The sequence below is a fragment of the Hylobates moloch genome, unplaced genomic scaffold (genome assembly GCF_009828535.3).
Source record: "Hylobates moloch isolate HMO894 unplaced genomic scaffold, HMol_V3 SCAFFOLD_9, whole genome shotgun sequence".
NCBI classification, from domain to species: domain Eukaryota; kingdom Metazoa; phylum Chordata; class Mammalia; order Primates; family Hylobatidae; genus Hylobates; species Hylobates moloch.
Window position 1 is genome coordinate 17,323,752 of NW_026652284.1, and position 21,778 is coordinate 17,345,529.

The 21,778-nt window shown below is 47.6% G+C and overlaps 1 long non-coding RNA gene across 3 annotated transcripts in view; it reads right to left on the reverse strand.

Annotated features, from left to right (window-relative positions):
- Window positions 1-1,142: 1,142 nt before the first annotated feature.
- LOC116812997 (uncharacterized) overlaps window positions 1,143-21,778 on the reverse strand; it is a 40,337-nt gene continuing 19,701 nt past the window's right edge. For 2 of the 3 annotated variants that reach the window (XR_004370860.2, XR_004370859.2), the window contains 4 exons: window positions 20,131-20,339; window positions 16,478-16,610; window positions 3,025-3,290; window positions 1,143-1,703 (listed from right to left, as the gene is read on the reverse strand). This is a non-coding gene — a long non-coding RNA (uncharacterized LOC116812997). Of the gene's footprint in view, window positions 1,704-3,024; window positions 3,291-11,251; window positions 11,481-16,477; window positions 16,611-20,130; window positions 20,340-21,778 lie in introns of those variants that run through there. The other variant, XR_004370861.2, reaches the window with a different exon arrangement.

Below are 21,778 nucleotides of genomic sequence, written 5' to 3' on the forward strand. Positions count from 1 at the left end.
CACCAGCAGTGCTAAAATGAACAACTTCATACCAGACCCCTTGCAGATCTGACCTGAACATCCAAATGGGACTGTAAGTTCATCAGATGCTGTTAGATGACCCAATGTTGTCAAAGGAAAGTCTCCATCATTTTCCTCATTTGTGATTTTGGCCCCAGAGGACAGATTGGCCCATGAATCTATCTCTAGGGTCTGGCAAGGTCCATTCACATGGTGCCACCTTTGGCTCCAGGTCTTTCATGAGGGAAAGCAAAGGCAGCTTGAAGTCAGGGGGGCAGTCCACAGACCACCCTCACTTCTAACTGTGGAGTTTGGGCGTTCGTTCCCAAGGCCATTCTCAGGTTCGACCATTTGCTAGAAAGACTCATGGAAGTCACTGAAACTGTTTATACCCATGGTTATGATTTATTACCGTGTAAGGATACAGATCAAATCAAGGAAGACACATGTCAGAGCTCCCATTGTCCTTTGCCTGTGGAGTCACAGACAGTGCTGACTCCTCCAGGTATGACGTGTGACAATAAGCAGAATATTGCCAACCAGGGGCGCTCATCTGAGCCTTGGTGTTCTGAGTTTTTACTGGGGCATCATGGTCGATGCCTGCCTGCCTGCCTTCATGGCTGACCTTTAGACCACAGACCCTGGAGGCTGAGCTGATATTTTCAACAGGCCCTGTTATTAGTCAGGTTAGGCTTGGCTCTGCTACAGAGGCACATAAACCCCCAAGCTCAGCAGCACTAGACAATAAGGGTTTGTTTTCTCCATTGCGGTCCCATGTCATTTGGAATGCATGACACCCAAGGTCACTGCATCTGGGGAAGAGGAGGGAGGCCAAGGCACTCTGGCTGTTAACCGCCGTGGCCCAGAAGTTACACGTGTCATTTCCTCTCACAGCCCATTGATGGGGATTAGTCACATGGCTGCAACTTACTACTGTAAGGAAGTCTGGGACATGGAGGGCAACTCATGGAATATTTGCTGAATGGAGGGCCAGTCCCCAAGAAGCCACCCACTGATCATGAGACGATCCCTATCTCTTCCCGTCAGCCCAGGGGAAGTGGACAAGCACTGAGTAGGAAGCAGGTGACCTGCCAAGTTCATCCATGCTCCATACCCAGCTGGAATTCCTGGAGGGCTTCCAACACTCTGTGCCAACTCCTGAGAGTCCGAAAACACTGAAATAATTCAATCAGCCCAGACAGCTGATGGGAGAAAGGGGCCAGCCCCTCGAGAGTGCAGAGGAAGCAAGGGGAAAGGGCTGAATGGGTGGGAGGGTCCCCTCATCTGTGGCTTCAGCAAGGACCTTGCTGTCTGCTCAACCACCAGGAATTCCAGATGAGGCCTTTTCACAGCTGGTGCAGAGGGGTGGAGGGCTTGCATGAACTCAGAGTCCTTCATGGCGATTAGAAGCTTTGTCTCCATCCTGCTGTCTGCATAGCTCAGACTCCCTCCAGGGCCATCACAAGGCTTAGGGCTGCCCTCGCGATCTGGGCTGAAGGTAGACTGAGGATGCTGCTAAGGTGAGGTTCTGGGATGAAGCTGTCTTCCCTGTCTACTTGCAGACAGTGAAGTCCTTGTAGAGATGTCAGAGGAGCTGCTATGAGCCCTGAGGAGCGCTGCTATTGGCCAGGCCCTCACTCTGTGCAGGTGGTCCACATGCTGTCCTGGGTCATCTCACTCGATCCTTACAACAACCCTGTCAGCTGGAAATGATTATGCTCAGTTTAGGGAGGAGGAAACCAAGGTCTAGAGAAGCAAAGAAAAGGATTCAGGATGACACCCTGGGTGGTGAAGCCAGGGCATGAACCCAGACAAGAATTCAAGTGTTCACACTTTAAAAGTCATCGTGAGATGGAAAATCTCACAAGAGTTAAAGACATAGCCATCACCAGCCTCCACAGTTACCAGCTCACCACCCATCCCATTTCCTTTTTTCCCCCTACCAATCACCCCTCCACACCCTGGGTTACGTTGAAGCAAACTACAGATCTCACATCATTTTTAGATAGTTCAGCACTGTCTCTATAAGGAAGGGCCTGTCTGCTTAACTACAAGACCTCGCATGGAGTGGACATCAATAACTATTCAATAAATCTTCACTTATTATCTACATGAATAAAATCTCTAAGCACCTGTCAAGCCAAAAGTGTATTTGTGCATCTCTAAAAGGCAGTCAGGAGTAGTGGGAAGATAATGGGCTTTACCATAAGCTTTGGGTTCAAACCCCAGCTCTGGCAGTTGCCATGGCTATGGGATACTGGGTGAGTTCATGGAAACTGCATGAGCCTCGGTTTCCTCCTCTGAAATCCACACATCATGACACTGTGACTTGTAAAGTTGTTAGGATTCGATGAGCACATAAATGCAGGCACATGCCCTGCAGAGAGCCTGGCTTTCTGGGGTAGTTTGTCAATAGCATAACCCTGAGTAACTCATCGAAACTCTTGTGCCTCAGTCTCCTCATCTGTAAAATGGAGTAATAACAGTACCTGCCCCAAAGGGCTGCTGTGAGGAGTCAGTGAGTTGATCTATGTTAGATGTGGGATGCCTGGCACTTAGTAAGTGTTCCATGTGAGTTAGTAATCACTAGAAGCCCGCAGTGTGGAAAAGTAATGTCCAGTGTAGGGTTTATAATCCTGCAACATCGAACAGTTCTGGATCAAGCTATGCTTAAGATTTGAGCAATGATTCTTACCTGGGGGCAATTTTACTGCAATCCTAATTGGGGGCAATCTGTTGTCTTATTGACCCCAGGAGACATTTGGCAATGCCTGGAGACACTTGTGGCTATAACAGCTGGGTGGGTGAGCTGCTACCAGCATCTAATGAGTAGAGGCCAGGGATGCTGCTCAACTTCCTATGAGGTACAGGACAGTCCCTTCAACATACAATTATCTGGCCCAAAATGTCAGTGGCAAGGTTGAGAAACCCTGGATTAGAGAAAGGATTGGGAGGGGGTTAGCTCCATTGCACAGAGGCTGGGAGATTGACGCTTCAGTCATTTGGGGCTGTGTCCAGACTCACGAAATTAATGGGATTTTTTCCATCTTCAGCAGAGTAGCAGTTGATCTGGTTCTTTCCGGAAGACAGCTGGATGTGGCAGCATGCCCTTTTTGGTTGGGTACACTTTGTCTTATGAAGTGTCCTCTCCAAGCCTCTGCAGCTGGTTTGGGAGTGGCCAGGCCCTGGTGAGTGGAAGGTTCTGCAGGACACGGGGGCCCAGCTCCCTGACAGAATGCAGGGTCAGGTGGGGATTTCTGGCAGCAGCTGGATGTGCTTCTGGTCCTAACCTGGAGACAAGAGGAGGGATCTGGGGATAGAAGGCACATTCAGAGAAAAAGCATGACGGGGACATCATGGGCTTTGGAACCAGATGGGCAGCTGTTCAAATTCTAGCTCTTTCAGCTACCACTGGATGACCTTGGCATGGAACTTACCCCCTCCAAGACTCCTTTGACAGGACAAGCAGGGGTTGTCCAAAGTCCCAAAGTAACCAGGGCTTGAGTCCATGTCTCTTAATTCTCAGTCTAGGCCCTTCCCCATGCATTCATTCATGTGTTCATCCATTTACTCAATCAGCCTTTCATTTGTGATAGGAGATTGGAAGGGTGAAATGGACAGTGGCCACAGAATGAAGGGCCTTGTAGATCCTGGCAAAGAAGTTAGATTTTATTCTAAGAATGAATGAAAACCATGGAGGGTCTTGAGGGACATAATCAGACTTAGAAAAAGTCTGTTTGACTATTGTATGAAGCTGGACAGGCAAGAAGCCAGGGGCCCAGTGACAGTGGTGGCTTTGACGGGGTGGTGGCTGCGATGAGGTGAAGAGGAGAGAGATTCAGGACACATTTTGGAGGAGAAGCCAGCAGGTCCTGCTCATGAATTGGGATATGGTGGGGGTTAGGAAAGGAGGGAATGGAGAGTAACTCCTCGGCTTTGCTCCTTTACAGTTGGGGAGATATGGAGGCCACTTACTGAGACAGGAAAGGCTGGGAAAGGAGGCCGTCAGGGGTAGGGTGCAGGGGGCAGAGATTCAACAGGTCTGCTCAGCCATGGCAGAGCTGGGAGCTCCATGGGAGACCCTGAGTAAAGATGGCGCTGCCTGACAATTTTGTAGCCTGGAGAAGATGATGCATGTGGCTCTGGAAATTTGGCTGGGATGCAAATTTGATTGAGATCATTTAGGGAGGGGGTAAGATAGAACATGGAAGAAGAAAAGAGAGCCAGGGACTGGACCCTGGGTGCTCCAACCTTTAGAGTTCAAAAGAAAATCAGCTTCCACCAAAGCAGCCTGCAAAGTAGCAGCAGACAACACAGGAAGAGCAGGGAAGAAGGATGCCGGAGCCGCAGGAGAGAGCGCTGGGTGAGGCCACACGCCCCGGCATATAGCATGTCCTCCATGAGGCGACATGCATAAAGCATCTGGAACATAGCAGGCCTACAGTAACTGGTCCATATTGGTATTAACTCTTAAACATGCTTAGAAGATGGCTGCCACTATTTTATTGAGGATTTTTGCATCAATATTCATCAAGGATATTGGTCTGAAATTCTCTTTTTTGGTTATGTCTCTGCCAGGCTTTGGTATCAGGACGATGCTGGCCTTATAAAACGTGTTAGGGAGGATTCCCTCTTTTTCTGTCGATTGGAATAGTTTCAGAAGGAATGGTATCAGTTCCTCCTTGTACCTCTGGTAGAATTCAGCTGTGAATCCATCAGGTCCTGGACTCTTTTTGGTTGGTAAGCTATTGATTATTGCCACAATTTCAGAGCCTGTTATTGGTCTATTCAGAGATTCAAACTGGATCCCTTCCTTACACCTTATACAAAAATTAATTCAAGATGGATTAAAGACTTAAATGTTAGACCTAAAACCATTAAAATCCTACAAGAAAACCTAGGCAATACCATTCAGGACATAGGCGTGGGCAAGGACTTCATGTCTAAAACACCAAAAGCAATGGCAACAAAAGCCAAAATTGACAAATGGGATCTCATTAAACTAAAGAGCTTCTGCACAGCAAAAGAAACTATCATCAGAGTGAACAGGCAACCTACAGAATGGGAGAAAATTTTTGCAACATACTCATCTGACAAAGGGCTAATATCCAGAATCTACAATGAACTCAAACAAATTTACAAGAAAAAAACAAACAACCCCATCAAAAAGTGGGCGAAGGACATGAACAGACCCTTCTCAAAAGAAGACATTTATGCAGCCAAAAAACACATGAAAAAATGCTCATCATCACTGGCCATCAGAGAAATGCAAATCAAAACCACAGTGAGATACCATCTCACACCAGTTAGAATGGCCATCATTAAAAAGTCAGGAAACAACAGGTGCTGGAGAGGATGTGGAGAAATAGGAACACTTTCACACTGTTGGTGGGACTGTAAACTAGTTCAACCATTGTGGAAGTCAGTGTGGCGATTCCTCAGGGATCTAGAACTAGAAATACCATTTGACCCAGCCATCCCATTACTGGGTATATACCCAAAGGACTATAAATCATGCTGCTATAAAGACACATGCACACGTATGTTTATTGCGGCACTATTCACAATAGCAAAGACTTGGAACCAACCCAAATGTCCAACAATGATAGACTGGATTAAGAAAATGTGGCACATATACACCATGGAATACTATGCAGCCATAAAAAATGATGAGTTCATGTCCTTTGTAGGGACATGGATGAAACTGGAAAACATCATTCTCAGTAAACTATCGCAAGGACAGAAAACCAAACACCGCATGTTGTCACTCATAGGTGGGAATTGAACAATGGGAAACCATCTGGGGACTGTTGTGGGGTGGGGAAGGGAGAATTTAGGAGATATACCTAATCTAATGATGATGATTAATGAGATAAAGGAGATGGCTGCCACATATCAGTCCACCATCAGCCAGTTGATGCGGGAGTCCGGCCCTTGCCTGACAGGGCAGATGCTTTTTGGGAGGACGTCGGGTCTCAGGCTCCAGCACCCACAGCCTCAGCATCCATTCTCAGCTCTGCCTGCCCTGGGGGTGTGGCCCTGAGCACGTTCCAGAAGCTCTTGGAGCCCACGTGTTCTCATCTGTAACAGGGTTATTGATAGAATGTGGGGACAGAATTAGGATTCGAATCCACTTCTGCTGACCCCGGAGCCCACTGTCTTTCCATGACATAGCATGGCAGCCATTCCCATAGCAGGAGGGAGCTGCTGAAGGGGCATTGAAGACAGGGCTGCCTGGAGGCGCTATTCTTGACGATTTCTGCCACACAGCGGCCCTGCTTCAAGCACACTGAGTCCACTTGTTCTCAATTCTGGCTGCTGCCTGTTAGAATCAGATCTGGGTAGGTGAAGAGGGCAGAGGGAAGGGGACTAAAACATATCAATGTCCAGGCCTCTCCCCCGCCCCATTAAATCAGAACCTCTGGGAATAAAGCCCAGGCATCAGGATCATCATCATCATCATCATCATCGTCATCATCATCATCGTCATCATCATCATCATCATCATCATAATTTTAGGTCCCCCGTTGATTCTGACACAATCCAGTCCTGAAAACCGATGGAGAACCTGAAGCCCTAGAGCTCTAACCCTGTCTTTCCTACCCTGAGTTTCTGCAGGATGAAAAACAAAGCTGGCTTTCTCTTCCCTGCATAAAAGACCTCCAGAGAGGAAGTGTGATGGGTAGTTAAGAACCCCCAGCATGGGGTTAAACCCATCTGAGTTACTTTTTAGCCATGTGGCCTTAGTCAAGCTCTCTCCAGCCTGATTCCTGGGAAAGATCAATTCTTCAATAACCATTGCACGACTCTATACAGTTGATAAGGCATTTTGATATACACCATCTCTTTGAATTCTCACCCACAATCCTGTAAGGAAGAGGGAAATGATTAGTTCCATTTTCTAGTTGGGGAAACTGAGGCTCAGAGATGAAGTCAGTTGCCAAAGTACATTCAGCTATGTTTTGAGTGCAGGTTTTCTTTCTCTTTTGCCAAAGGAGGCTGGAATTAAGAAGGCCCACGATGGAGCTTTGCCCAAGACAGTGACTGGGACATAGGAGAGGCTTGGAAATTGCAGAATGAATGAATGAGCTAAAAGATGGGCAGGAGATGCTTCTAAACAGGGTCCTGTAGTGACCAAGGCCCCTACCCCAGTGAAAGGAGAGGAAGAAATTAACCATTCCAGGCAGCGGCTGCACCAGGAACAGGCCAGCTGTTCACACGCAGCATGGGGCACTCACAGTCATACTTCTGCTGGAAGGGACCCATTTTACAGGTGGGAGGTTGAGGCCCACAGTCAGTGGATGGACAAGATCCTTTAACTTCTGATCCAGAGCCCTTTCTGACATCCCAGAGTTCAAAAAAAGTCATGGAATTTTCAAGAAAATTCTGGGTAAAACTTCTCTGGGGAAACAAAGTCCTCATTCTGGTGTTCATCCCAAAGAGAAATTCTGCATCTCTGACCGGTATGTACCAGGTATAAGCTGGACAATGGAAACTGTCGCAGGAACACTGACTGGTTAATTTTCTTCCTGACATCCAAACTCCCTCACATTCCATGCCAGATTGGGTTAAGTGCTTTACTTATGTTATTTCGGGGGCTGGCAAACTTTATCCACAAAGGTCCAGTTAGTAAATATCTGAGACTTCTTGGACCATCCAGTCTCTGTCAGTTTCTCACCTCTGAATGTTGTACAAAAGCAGCCACATGTAAACACACGAGCATGTCTGTGTTCCAGGAAAATTTTTTCCAGCCCAGGCTGGAGTGCAGTGGCATGATCTCGGTTCACTGCAACCTCCACCTCCCTGGTTCAAGCAATTCCCCTGCCTCAGCCTCTCGAGTAGCTGGGATTACAGGTGCATACCACCACACCCGGCTAACTTTTTTGTATTTTTAGTAGAGATGGGGTTTCACCATGTTGGCCAGACTGGTCTCGAACTCCTGACCTCAGGCAATCCACCTTGGTCTCCCAAAGTGCTGGGATTACAGGCGTGAGGCACTGCGCTCGGCTCCAGGAAAATTTAATATGTGGGCAGTTAAATTTGCATTTCACATAATTACATATCACAAAATGTTGTTCTTCTTTGAATTTATTTGTCAACCATTAAAAAATGCAAAAACTCCTCTTAGCTCCCAGCCTGTATGGACAGGGGGCAGGAGGATTTGGTCCAAAAGGGCCATAGTTTGCTGGCAGAAACCATACAAAGTAGATTTTGTTGTTACCCCCATTTTAAAGATGAAGAAACTGAGTCCCAGAGAGGTTCAGGGATTTTCGTAAGATCACACAGCTAGCAAGCAGCAAAACTGGGAGTCATAGTCAGACTCGGAGTCAGGCAGTTGGGCTCCAGAGCCAGGCTCTTAACCACTCAGTTGCCATATGGACACAGAACCTTTACGTGGAGGAAACTTTAAGTGCATGAAACTGAGGCCCAGAGAGGGGATTAAGGCTGCAACCTAACAGAGACACACAGTGATGGAGAGGCAGAGCCCCGCCTGGCTCCCTGACTCAGTCCAGGGTTGGTTCCTCCACATCAGGCAGCTTCCTCATTTATTCCAACTAATTATCATCTGTTAAGCAGATCTGGAAATGCCGACATGAGAGTTGGAAGTGGGGGTGGCTGACTGACAAGGCGGGAGAGGGAGGTGGTCAAGAGGGGCTCCTACCTCCACACGCGTCCACACGCATCCACATGCACGCACACACACAACGGCTTCCATTTCCTGAGATGTCCACCTGCTTTTATGAATATAAGTGGATTTGTAACAAGCATTGCAGCTGCATATAAGGCATTCAGACATGGAGACAATTTTACTAGATAATAGACTATCATGCAGGATACAATTTAAATTAAAAAATGCAATTTTCACCTTGAAATGAACAAATGATTACAATTTCTATACAAATTAAGGCATTCAGCCTCTCTTTCAGTAGTGGCACCAGCCCATGAAATATGACATAATTACCATGAAATACATTTTCAAATATTTTGATTTTTGTCCGCTGCTTTTTAAAAAACATAGGCCGCCTTCTAGGTCTCCGAGTATGTGTTGGCATTTCCCACCTTCTGGGAAAAACACATTAAAAAGAAAAGCCAAAGTCCCCGAAGATGAAGTGGCCCCCCTCCCTGCCCTCCCCTCCTCCTATCTCCTCACCCCTCAGAGTTCTCTGCCCTCCCCCTCCCCCTCCCTTGCTCAGAGATAAAATTGAAAAAAGGCAGACGGAGGATAGGGGACACAGGCGCCCACCTCCAAAGCCTGAAATTTATCTAAGTTGCCACGCTTATCTGCAGAATCGCATCTGTTGGTTATCACGATGCCAACCGCTCCAACCCTCCATCCCGCTCTTCTCTGGAAATGGCTCCCCCATCCCTCCTACCAATGCATTCCCCCCCGCCTCAACCTGCACTCTTATTTTTTAATTATTTTTCCATTGTGTTGTCTCTTTGTGGCTGGAGATGGAAGGATGAAAAGCCACTGCCTGTGGCTGGATCCAGCCCCATGGAACTTTGGAGTTCAGAAGGAGTGGATGGGGCAGGCAGCCAGCAAGTCTCAGCTACCAAACTGGGTGGAGCTCTCTGTTCTTTGTCCTAATTGAGTGACCTTGATGAAGGTCATTCCTACCCGAATCCGTCTCCTCCCTATGCCTGTAAACCTGCCATCTTGAACAACCCATCCCTTTGGTCTGAGCTTTGGGTGGAAGATCTCTTGGGACATTAGATCTGCATCCAAAACACTTACAGGCAGACCTTCGTCCTCTTCCTTGGTTCTTAGTATTGGTCTGAGTCTTCTGTTCTGAACCAGCATCCACTAGGCACGCTTCACCACTCCCGATTCTGCATCTGCTGTCCCCAAAACTTCGTTCCTATCTGTCGCGTGGTCTCATAACACTCTTTGGGCCAGCTGTGGCCTGCCTTTCCCTCCTTAAGGATTATTCTGGCTCTTCCTCCATCCTGGCCAGTCTAGTCTGGCCCAAGTCTCCTCCACTTCAGGGGGTTGTCCTTCTACCTAAACGAAGCCTGTGGAGGAAGATTGACGATGAGATGCAGCTCTTAAAGCCCATTGCTTTTGCTTAGCTCATTTGTTTTGGTTTTCCAAGCATTTTCGCCTGCTTCAACACGATCCCATCTTGCAACGGCCCTGTACGGTGGACCTCACTCACAAAGGAAGCATTCAACATTTTACAGAGGAGTAACCAGGTATTCTAGACCAATGTGGGAAATGATCAAAGCAAGTCCACACTCATTCTTGGAGCATGGACCACACTCTCTTCCTCTGACCCCAGCCTACCCTACATTCTACCCTCCCTACTCTCCTTCCTCGGCCCAGGGCGAGGTGAAGACTGGATCACACTCCAGCTCATAGAGCAAAATGGGACATCCTGGTGGAAAGAGAATGGGTTTTAGGATCAAACATTCAGAGTCTCAGACTCTGATCTCCACCTCTTTCTTGCTCTCCGACGCTGGCCAAATTAATTTGCCTCTGTGCCTCGAGTGTTCTCATCTGTAAGATATAGAAAATGATCTCTTCTGCATGGAGGCTGTGGGAATGAACTTTACAAGAGCGTGGCTGACCTTCAGCAGATGTAAACTTCCCCTCTCATGTTCTGACTCCCAGCTTGCTTAGGGATTTTGAGATTTTATTTTTAATTCTTTTGGTTCATTAAGAAAAGCCCAAGCCCCAAAGTGTTCATCACTTAGAAACTTGTTGGTATTTGGGAGTGAGTTAAGTGTCTATGCCTGAACCAGATACCAGGGTATTGAGAGATGAATGTGCCAGCATCCAGGGAGGAGGTGGTGGAGTTGAGGGGAAGCAGGAGGGCAAGGGATGATCATAACAATGTTTTACTAAACACCCACACTCCGTCCTAGCCACTGTGCTAAGGGTCTTCATCTCATTAATCCTCACGATCATATTGTGAAGTTAATATTAACCCCATTTAACAGATGGAAAAACTGCGTCACAGAGAAGTTATGTCATTTGCCCAAGATCACACAGCTAGGAAGTGACAGAGCTGGGATTTAAACCCAGGCTTCCTGGCTCTAACAAAATGCTCTACTCAAGTGTTCTGGGTTGACCAGATGACCATCTTCTCCCAACTATGTATTTTCTTAGTTAAAATATATAAACAAATGACATGTGCCCTAGGAACTTAAGGCACATCAACAGCTAGCTGGTTAAGTAAGACAAGTACACACTTAGCTTTACTCCAAGGCAAAATTTACTGATGCCAAGCACAGGAGGTGGGATTGCCAAGCACCCATGGCACTCTGGTCAGACTATGACCCAGGGAGCAGCTGAGCCACGGGGCTGGGAGAAAGGATAGCACATGCATAGTCAGGCGGTCAGATTCCACTCCTGGTTCTGCAAAGCCCCCATGTGGTGTGGCCAGATCACCTAGTGACTCTGGGCCTCCCCATCTTCACTGGTGGAATGAAGGGACTGATCTGAAATCAGTGATCTGCACATATTTCCAGAAGCAACCCTAGGATAGAGGAAAGGAACTGTGAGTGCCCACACCCAGGGCACTCAGAGTGGGGAAATAACCCCAGGTAACACACCCCAGGCCAACATTTACTTAAATGGTCAAAATGGTCATTTTTTTTTTTTTTTTTTTTTTTTGAGACGAATCTCGCTCTGTCACCCAGGCTGGAGTGCAGTGGCGTCATCTTAGCTCACAGCAAGCTCCGCCTCCTGGGTTCATGCCTCCTCCTACCTCAGCCTCCCAAGTAGCTGAGGCACCCACCACCACGCCTGGATAATTTTTTTGTATTCTTTAGTAGAGACGGGGTTTCACCATGTTAGTCAGGAGATGGTCCCCATCTCCTGACCTTGTGATCCACCTGCCTCGGCCTCCCAAAGCGCTGGGATTACAGGCATGAGCCACCGTGCCCAGTCTAAATGGTCAAATTTTTTAAGTGTCAAAAATGCATGCAAATTTGGCATTCTGTTCCCCAGTGCGCACTATATTATAAACACGGTGACAGTTCAGTTTGGAATTTTTCTCTGCAAAATTCTATCTAAAACCACTACTACCAACTGCCAGAAAAGTTATACCATATTTTTTTCTGTGGCTTTTTTCATGTCTACAAATTCAGCAAAAGGCCAGATCCTCTGTAATAGCCCTTTATTTTATTTAATAAAATAAAATAAAGCCAAAGTTCTTCTAGGACAATGTTCTATCCATTATTATAACACCCACACGTTCTAATATTGAGTTGTTTTTAACACTCTAACATTATAACATTGTTACCCTTGATTATGATATTTTTCTAATGCGCAGACACTGTCTCATTCTGATATTCAACCTCTCTACCACACTGAAAAATCCTCTAATCTTCAATTCATCTGTTTTTGGTATTTGATTCTAAGTCATGGATGGACAGGAAGGTGCTTCCTTGTCCTGGGAGGGCAAATGAGCCCCCAGGAACCCGTGGGAGCCTTTCTGCCAGCACCCAGGCAATTAACAACCTCCACAGCCACATGACTTGAATTTGTTCATCCTGAAAACAGGACAAAATGATTATCTTAGAAGTTGTTTGAGATCCTTTTCTGCAATGTAATAGCAGTTTATAGCTAATATTTGCTGGGTGCTTACTAAGAACTTTACATGCATTCTATCATTTAATCCACCCAAACACCTTACAGGCTGCTATTATTGTTCCCAATTTACAGAGGAAAAACTGAGACTAAGAGAGGTTCAATGACTTGCTCAAGTCTCACAGCTAATTGTGAGAGAGAAAGGATTTTAACCCATGATTGTCTGACCTCAGTTCATTCCTCTGTTGAACTAATGAGCACAGATGGAACTTTGGGGAATAAGGAATCAAGAACCTAACACAGTGCTAATTAAATATTTATTGAGTAAATGATTGAGTGAGTGAACAGTACTCTTAGAAATGGACCAACCCTAGGAAATCACTCACCAGCATTCAGATGGGTGAAGGGTTAACCCTACTTTAAAGATAAGATGTTTTGCAAGATCACGCAGCAACAAAGTGGCAGGGATGGGGATGGTGGGTGGACACGGCTGGGACCCAGGTTTGCTTCACATGGTGGCAGAGCTCTCTGTTCTCCACCCTGCTGCTCCAACAGTGGAGCAGTGCCCAGCCTTGGCAGGACCACACTGGATACCTTGGAAATGTGCTTGCACTGGCTTCAGACGGTCTTGGATTTAGGTAACTTGGAGACGCTTTAGGGAAACAAGTGTGAAATTTGTGTCTCTCAAGTGAAAGCCCTGTCTGTTACAAAGGCAGGATTTTTAAAACCACAGATTAAAATAAAGCTAATTAGAGGTAATGGGGATGTGAATCAAGAGAATCAAGATCCTTAACCATCTTTATAGCTGCTTCACTCTCTCCCTAAAGCCTTAACCATCTTCATAGGTCCTTGGCCATCGTCATAGTCATTGGCCACTCCTGGGAATTCAAGCCTCAGAGAAAAACCTATGATAAGGGCAAAGCTCTCTTCATGGAGATGCCTGGGATAGTGAAGTAAAATGAGAACAACCCAAGGGTTCAACAATAGAAGGATGATTAAGGAAAATGTGGTATTTCCACTCAACGGGCTACTCTTTAATGTCCATTAAAATGTACATTTACAATATTTTTAACATAGGGAGATATTGATACTCCACTGATGAGCCAGATAACGTAGGACAGGAAACTGGCCCTTATGATGTGACCTTAAGAAGGTAGACTAGAAGGGACAGTATGAACGTGTCCGTAGAAGTTGCCCTGGAGAATGGGATTATGGGGATTATTTTACCTCCAAATGGATGCTCTGTTGCTTTGATAACTAGAAATTCATTAAAAAGAGAAAAGCAGACAAGGAATAAATATGAGAAGGAAGACGAGAAGAAAAATGCCCTGTTCTTGGCTGTCACTTCTTTTGAGTGACAGCTTCCCAAGGAAAGCAGAAGTCGCCCCATAGAAAGAAAAATAGAGGAAAAGGATTTAACAAAATCAGAAAGCTTCAAGCCCAAATGTACCCCATGACTAAGAACCAATAAAAGCCTGCAAAAGCAAACTCCCACCCCATCTGTCTCCACGACTGAGGCCACCATTCATGAGCCATCAGCATAGCTGTTTCTAAACAGAGGATTCCAGCTTCAACACAGCACGTGTGTCATGACCTTCAACAATTTTCATGCCCTGCCACAGGATTGAGCAATAATACTTACTTTAAAATGAATCATACTTGTCAAAGCAGCCATTACGTATTGAGTACCTACTGTGTGCCAGGTACAGGGTCAACACCTCAACATGCCTGACCTTATTTTATCTAGATGGCAACTCACAAGACAGGTGCTGAGGTCGTCCTTTGGAGAGGTGTGCCCTGAGGTTTTTCCACTTTAGTAGCCCACCCGGGGCCACTGCCAGAGCTAGAATTCAAACCCTGGCCTCTGACCTTCACCACCACCAGACCCAGCTCCCTAGGCAGGAGCCCTGGAAATATCAACCAACCCATTGCACAGAAGGAAACATTGCTCCTTTTTCTGCTGCCATAAATAAGAATGTGGATGTTCTCTAGTTATTAATTATAGAACGATCTCCAAGATATCCAGTTAGATTAAAAAAAATAAAATGCATGGTATACCACTTTTGTATGAAAAATAAAAAAGAATAAACTTATGTGCTTGCCTTTACAGGTATAAAAAAGTCTCTGGAAGCTATGTGAAAAGCTGGTTACATTGGTTACCTTTAGAGAGGGTGACTGGGAGCAATGCCTTTGTCCTTTAGAATTTTGAATCATGTGAATGCATGATATTAAACATATACAATTTACAAATTCTTAAAATTTAAGGAAAACAAAGAACTCATTGCTCTTGAGGGTACAAACAGGTAGATGTCACCAGCCACGTACTCGTTAGGACAGGCTGTGAACCATCCCTCCTGGGCAACCCTTGGGTTTCACAGCATTAGACCCGGATTTCTTGCCTGTCATTGCCCATAAAAGCTTATTGGCACCATCAGGTAGTTCTTTAAAGGAGCCCAAGTTAGTGAATTAGTTCCAAGGGCAAGAACGTATTTGATGGTTGAGATTTGAACTAGGAAGCTCAAAACAAAAAGAGAGACAAAAAAGTTCAAGAACATTTCACTGAAAGAGAGAGAGAGGATTAACAAAGATTTGATCTATTCCACAAACATTACATAAGCCCTTTTGTATCCCAGAGCATTGTTGGGCACTGGGATGCAGCAGGAACAGCACAGAGTTCCTGACCTCAGGGAGCTCACGTTCTAACAGGTGGAGGCAGATGGTAAGTCGCTGAGCAATTACGTATTGAAAATAGTCATTGCAACTTGTCTTAAGCCTAGCAAGGGAGCAGAGGGCTCTGGGAGGGGCTAGCGGGGCTGCATTCAGTGCCTCTCAGGAGGCTACATTCTTACAGCAACCTAAATGATGTCCAAGAGGCAGCCACCTAGAAGCTTGGGAAAGGCATTCCCTGGCTGAAGGAACCACCAGTGCAAAGGCCCTGTGGCAGAATCTTCCAGAGTGGGAAATCATGCACTCCGGGGTGAGAACACCCTGACTGTGGTAGGGGTCTCAGCAAGTCATTCAACCTCTGTGAGCCTTAAATCCCTCCCTGGAAATGGAATAACAGTAGCTCCAGAGTCCCAAGGCTTTGCACAGGTGCTGTGTGAAGCCCCTTATGAGCCTGTCTCCTCCTCCTTCAGCTTTACCAGTGGTTCCCAAAGTGGCTCCCATCAACGGCAACATCTGGGAACTTGCTAGAAATGCAAACTACCCAGCTTCACCCCAGATCCCCTGAATCTGAAACTCTGGAAATGGGGACCAGTAGGCTATGTTTTAACAAGCCCTCCTGGTGATGCTTATCGCAAACTCCGGTACAAAAACCATAGATCTACATCATGGTCACCATCATCCTCTTCACCCTTCTTGTCTAGCACTTCCTCTGATACCATCCCTTAACAAGTCACCCACTTCCCAATTTCTCCAATGTTGACTGCTAGGCCCTTCTGTGGTCCTGAATCAGCAGCTTTTGCTACATGCCTTCAAGGTCCCAGCAGGTAGATGCCCCTGCCCCTTCTCCCCTTCTCTAGGGACTCACCAGCCACATGTGCATCCAGGGGGCCCATCTCCTTTGTAAGTGAAATGAAGCGATTTAACACACAGAGGCTGGGCACGGTGGCTCATGCCTGTAATCCTAGCACTTTGGGAGGCCGAGGCAGGCAGATCACTTGAGGTCAGGAGTTTGAGACCAGCCTGGGCAACATGGTGAAACCACGTCTCTACTAAAAATACAAAAATTAGTAGAGTGTGATAGCAATTGCCTGTAATCCCAGCTACTCGGGAAGCTGAGCCAGGAGAATCACTTGAACCAGGGAGGCGGAGGTTGCAGTGAGCCGAGCTTATGCCACTGTACTCCAGACTGGGTGACAGAGTGAGACTCTATCTCAAAAACAACAAAAAAAGACACACACACACACAGACAGTTTGAATCCTGGCTCTTCTACTTACCAGCTATGTGTTCTCAGGAAAGTTTCTTAACCTCTCTGTGTCTTGATTTCTCATCTTTAAAACAGAGACAATACATTTCCAGGATGGTTGAAAGGACTGACGATATTAATGTAGATAAAGATTGGAACAACACCTGCCAGGGAACACACAACAGAATTTTAGAAATTCTGGTTCTCCGGGCCCTTTCCACCCAAGCTCCTGGCCTTACCTGCTCCTGTTTCCCTCCGTGCACCACAGGCACCAGCCAGACTGGGCCACTGTGATTCCCGAATCTGCATTTTTTTCACGCCTCCACCCTTTTGCCCATGTTGTGACCTCTATCTGAAACGCTTCTTCCTCTTCACCTGCAAAACTCCTGCTAGCCCATCCTTCACTCTCTGTCCCGCCCCCTCTCCATTCACAGCCAGGTTGGCCTAACTCCCTCCTCCCCCAACATATGACATCCCTCCCTCTCAGCCTTCAATCCCCAGGTACTTAAATGCCTAGTTTTGATGTCTGGCTTCCCTCCTAGTATGTAAGTTCCCTGAAAGCAGAGTTTAGATCTTATTCATCTTCATATCCTACATCTGGCTCTTAGTGAGTGTTTAATAAACGTTCATGGAGTAAAAATTAGGAGTGAATTTTAAAAAATGAATTAGAGTTACAGGGACCGATAACTCAAGATCTTTAAGATACAGTGAGTAACATTTAGAGATGGCAGAAAATTACATACAATACTATCCAATACAGTGACCCTCCAAAAGCTGTATTTCTGCATGTGCATTTATATATTGTGTGCATGGAAGGATATCTGGAAGAGTAACCAGCAGTGATATCAGGGCTGGAGTTAGGCAGAGAGACTCATTTCAATGCTGGGTGAAGGGTTTGTCTCCCTGTCTTGTTTGAATTATTACCAAAAGAATGAAGAATTTGTTGCATATTAAAATCAAAGAAAAGAGTTCTCCTGTAAAGAGTTGATGTGGAAGTCTTCCCTCTCCCCGCTTCAGATCCATCCTACATCTGCAGGGGGCTGGGGAGGCCAACAGGTCCTCTGGGCCTGCCCTCTCTGCCCCTCCCCTGGTCCTCGCTCCCTCCTCGGCTGAGTGTGTGATGGACTGGTGAGCAGGACAGTGCTGATGGGGCTGCTTTGGGAAGGGTGGTCAGGCCAAGGGGTGCCTCAGTCACCTGGGAAACAGCAAGGGAAGGAGAAGATCGGCGGGTGTGGATGGAAGAAAGAGAGAAAAGGATGGAGAGCCTTCTGAAAATCACTGAACAGGCATTTAGTGAGCATCTACTGTGTTCTGGGAGCTTGCAAGGAACCCAACAGGCCTTATGTTTCAGATAGAGAAACTGAGGCCCAAAGATGGGAAGGGGCTTGTCTAGAGGCAGGCCTGGGACTAGAACCCGGGTCTCTCTGCCCTGAGTTCTCCACTGGGAGAGCAGCTCCCAAGGCAGGCCAGGCCTTTCTTACAGACTCCGGGAGATGGGCTGCCACACCTCTGGCTGCGTGGGTGCTGGCCTGCAACCCTGGAAGGCAGGAGGGAAGCATCTGCCCTTTGTCAGGCTCCTACTACATGCCAGTTCTCCCCGGAACCCTGAAAGGTAGGCACGATTATCATCTCCATTTTACAGATGAGAAAACTGAGGTTCCAAGTGATGAAGTGACTTGCCCAAGAGTGTTTGGTGAATACCTGCTATGTGCCAGTCCTACCATGTGCCAAACTAGCCCCCACCTACTGGTCTTGGAGCGATGCTGGGATAGCCTAGCTGGTCCGGCAGGTGAGGAAGACAAGGATCAGAGAGGCTCAGAGGAGGCTGTGTCACCCAAGGTCACACAGCCAGCACACGTGGGCACTCTCACCCTCAACTAGAGAGAAGAGGACGCTTTCTGGAAAAGGTAGAGTTGGTTGGACAGGGGGTACCTGGGTTTGGGTGTGTCTGTATATCCCTCCGCTGACCCTAGACAGTGGGGCTCCTACCTCATTTCTGTCCTCCATGCCCCAGTCCTTGCAGCTGTGCCTGCCCCTTCTGGCCCCCTCAACTGTCACGGATTATGCCAGGGACCCTGGGGACAGGGGAACAAACATCTGGATCCTGTTACAGGGCCTAGCTGGAGGTATGGGGGCAGGGGTGCAAAGCCAGTGGAGCAGGGGCTCTAAATGAGATTCAGAATCTCAGCAGGGCCCTAGCATGGGCGGGTGAGGGGCCAAGGGGCCGCAGATCCGGGCTGGGCAGGAAGGTGGGATCAGAGCAGACCAGCAAACCCTTCCTGAGCCGCTGGGGCCAGGCAGGAGGCAGGATTATGGAATTAGTTCAGGAGGCAGCTTTGGGCAGGAGCTGGCGATGGTGGCCCCGGGCAATGGCCCAGCCAGGTTGCGTCCACCTCCCAGGGGTCATTGGGCACTGGGAGTTCAGTGGGAATATGGTGTGGTTTAGAGGCCAGCCCTTAAGGACAGGTCACATCAAATTCAGCCTGAAATTCCAGGCCAGTCAAGGAAGCCCCGTCGTGTACCAAAGTCAACAGGGAGCCTGGGATGGGCTGTGCAGGGAGCATGGATGGAGGTCCACACCATGGGGGTGTCCAAGGGGCTTCACTGTTGCTACCCAGTATGGCCCACTCTGTGTTGGCAGGTTGGGAGGATCAAAAGAAGAAACCCCACAGTGGGCACCACTTTCAAAGCACTTACTGTGCTTGGAGAACATTTGGTGTTCAAGAAAATGCCACATGGTGAGTGTCCACTTGACAGATGAGAAAATAGAGGCTTAGAGAGGCTGGTGAAGAAAGCGACTCCCTGGGAGGAGGTGAAACTCAAGCTGGAGCAAGAGAGAGAGAAGGTGGAGAAGGCATTCCAGGCAGAGGACACAGCAGAAGCAAAAGCAAGGTGGCAGGACACCCATGCATTGGGTGGGTGCCTTCTGGGGAAACAGAAGGTTCTCCTGGGCAGGGTAAGAATTCAGACTGGACAGTGAGGAGGGAGGTTCAAGACTGTTTCTGAAGTGCTTTGAATGTCAAGGTAAGCGGTTTGGACTTTGTCTTGGAAGCAAGAGGGAACCATCGAAAGTTCGTAAAGATGGCAGTGCCACGATTAGAGATGGGCTATCAGGAGAGTCACGAGGGCAACTCTCAACAAATGGGTTAAAGAGAGGAGAGAGTGAACACAGAGGCAGGCGAGCAAGGACTCTGTTCACAGGGCCCTGAATGAATGGGCTACTGCACAAATACGTCATGAAAAGGAGGAAAACAAAGAATAATTCTGATTGAAATCATAGTGGCGTTAGGCCATTCTTGCATCGCTCTAAAGAAACACCTGAGACTGAGCTGGGCACGGTGGCTTATGCCTGTAATTCCAGCACTTTGGGAGGCTTAGGCAGGAGAATCACTCAAGGCCAGGAGTTTGAGACCAGCCTGGCCAACACAGTGAAACCCCACCTCTACCAAAAAACTGCCTGGCTAATTACAAAAATTGGCCAGGTGTGGTGGCACATGCATGGGGTCCCAGCTACTAGGGAGGTTGAGGCAGGAGAATGGCTTGAACTCAGGAAGCAGAGGTTTCAGTGAGCCGAGATCGTGCCACTGCACTCCAGCCTGGGTGACAGAGTGAGACCCTGTCTCAAAAAAAAAGAAATATCTGAGACTGGATAATTTATAAAGAAAAGAAGTTTAATTGGCTTACGGTTCTGTAGACGGTACAGAAAGCATGACGCTGGCATCTGTAGACGGTACAGAAAGCATGACGCTGGCATCTGTAGACGGTACAGAAAGCATGATGCTGGCATCTGTAGACGGTACAGAAAGCATGACGCTGGCATCTGCTCGGCTCCTGGGGAGGCCTCAGGAAGCTTTTACTCATGGCAGAAGGTGAGGCGGGAGTGGGCACGTCACCTGGTGAAAGCAGGAGCAAGGGATGTGGAGAAGGCACCACACACTTTCAAACAACCAGATCTCAGGAGATGTCACTATTGCAAGGACAGCACCGAGGGGATGGTCCTAAGCCATTCATGAGAAATCCACCCCCACGATTTAATCGCCTCCCACCAGAACTCACCTGTGACACTGGGGGCTACATTTCAATGTGAGATTTGGGGACACAGATCCAAACCATATCAATCGCTTAATGTTTACTGAGAGCTTCCAAGCTTACTGAGTTCCATCATCTACTGAGCCTCATTCTGAGTGCGTGCAGTATCTGCCTGGGAAGTGGCAGATTCAATAAACAAGGACGCCGAGATGCAGACGGACCACTTGCCAGAAGGCCAGGGAGCTAAGAGGCAGCTGAGCTGGGGCTGGGATGGAGGCCTCCTTACTCTCCCAACAGTGCTGTTTCCCCGGACCACACTGTCTCCCCACAAGTGTGAGGTGCCAATAGCCAAAGTGGGGTGGCGAGGTCTAGGCCAAGAGCACTGGTACCTAAAGGGGCAGGGCTGGACACCGAGGCACCGACGCCCAGCTCCCCACATTCCTGAGCCTTCCAGGGCCAAGTCTGCCCTCCAGATGCTTGGACCTAAAGGCACTGGCCATGGGACAAACCTTGCATAAGGCCTATGTAAGACAAACCTCGGATCATGGGGCAAGTGGTTACAGATGGCAGCAAGAGGACAGAGGATATTTATTCCCACTCTGTCCTTAATCTAGGAAGACTTCTTAGCCAGAGTGGAACCTCAGGGACAAGAAGTGGACATCGTGCTGTATCATGGTTAAGATGATGGATTTTGGAGTCAGATAGATCTAGGTTTGAATCCAGGCTCTTCCTTGTACCTGCTGTGTGACCCTGGGCAAATTATTTAACCTCTCTGAGCCCAATTTCCTTGTCTATAAAAAAGGAATGTTGATGCCTTCCTCTCAGGATTTTTTGTGAGCATTAGATGAGGTAATAAATGTAAATCACTTAGCTTCAGGTCTGGCACATAGTAGGTACTCAATAAATAAGAGGTTAGAGCCTGGGGACTCACCCCCATGATCATGGGACACCGTGGGTGATCCTAGTTGGATCTAAGTTCCTCGGGGAGCTCAGAATTCCTGATAGCACGTGGTGGTGTCGGCACGTCCCAAGGCAGGTGTGTGCCCATCCTAGGACGGGGCGGCAGGTATTCCAGGTACCTACATCTGGGTCCCAGGCCAGTGCTTCTTGCGGGCTGAGGTGAGGATCAAAATAACAATGGTGGTGGTAGGGGTGGTGACAAGGAGGATGGCGGAGGTGATGAAGTCTTGTGGAGCCCTAATCTGAGTCCTTCCCTCACCCCACCCCCACACTTTTGGTAAAAAATTCAACACTGACTGAGCCATCGTGTGCACTGTTTTCAAAGCTTTACACGCATCGGCAC